The 1,236-nt window shown below is 48.2% G+C and overlaps 1 pseudogene; it reads right to left on the bottom strand.

Moving 5' to 3' along the window:
- Nucleotides 1-439: 439 nt before the first annotated feature.
- On the bottom strand, nt 440-1,029 carry LOC121449278 (annotated as a pseudogene).
- Nucleotides 1,030-1,236: the final 207 nt, after the last annotated feature.

Raw genomic sequence — 1,236 nt, 5'->3', positions numbered from 1 at the left:
GGTTATCTCACTAGAGTTTAAAATGGAAATTTCTTCTGCTGTTGTTGCTATTGCTGTTTGCCTTTGTTGTTTAAATTGAAGGTCTCTTACTGGTTCTGCTTCCATGAATGACCAAGAACACCGGGAAAGGGGAGAGTGACCATCTGGTGAGAGGAGGGTCATTTCCACATTTCATTTACACAGAGAACTAAACAGAGCAGCACTGAGTCACTCTTAGGGTTAGAAGTTGGCAGCATGGGATGTGGAGGGATGAGGAGTAGGAGTGCCCTTAGAACAATACAAGCTCCCTCTAACCGGGTGCCTGGGAAGGGCCTTGGTCTGCTTCAACCCAAGAGGAATCAGAAGATCAGAAGCAGTTTGGGGAAGCAGAACCACCAGGGAAGGAAGCAAGAGAGTAGTCCAGGGGGTGGGGAAGACATTTAGCAGCTGGAGTGAAGGATTACTCTCTCCCCCTGATGGGAGCCACTCCCAGCCCCTCTGGTCTGGCAGGAAAGGGGAATCCTGTAACCCCTGAGAGCAGACCTGGGGCTGCTAGGTGTTCCACATAGGGGATTGGAGGTGGCTCACAAAGGCTTGCTCTCAGGAAATAGAGCATACCTAGTTTTTCTGCCAGGGTACCATGGTCCTTGACCTTCTCCTAGCAGTTTACTTGTGATCCATGCTTGATTCCTGCCAGCTTCTTCTTGATGGCATCTTTTGAGCTGGCATAGATCATTTTGCTCTTAAGGGATGCGCATTCAGGGGTCCTGATGGTGAACATCAGGTCGTCCTTCTTGCCCTCCTAGGTCTGGTAGGTGGCATCATAGAGAACATAGCAACAGTTCTTGACTAGAAGCATCTTGACAAAACTGGTGCAGGCATCGTCCACAGTCTGCCTCACATCTCCTCCCAGGATGTCCTTGCCCTCCTACAGGCAGAAGACCACAGCCTTCTTGTGTTTCTTCACTTCTTCTGGCATCGAGGACCACCTAATTTCATGTCATTGAACACCTTGATGACACCATCAGAGGCTGCCACACCAGAGGCCATGTTTCCAGAAACAAAAGGGAGACCAGGAGAGCTATAGAAGAACTGAGCCTCAGCATCTGACCGAACCTAAAATGGAAATTTCCATATGAATACATAACAATACAGGGAATATAGCCACACAGAGGGCAAGAGGAAGACACATGGTGCAGAAACTATACAGGTACTCAGATGACCATGAAATTAATGTCCTCTTTGAATATCTTAATG

Source organism: Microtus oregoni, unplaced genomic scaffold, assembly GCF_018167655.1.
Source record: "Microtus oregoni isolate MIOR12 unplaced genomic scaffold, Mior012 000006F_ref0000085, whole genome shotgun sequence".
Classification (NCBI taxonomy): Eukaryota; Metazoa; Chordata; class Mammalia; order Rodentia; family Cricetidae; genus Microtus; species Microtus oregoni.
This window is presented reverse-complemented; position numbering and strand designations above follow the sequence as displayed.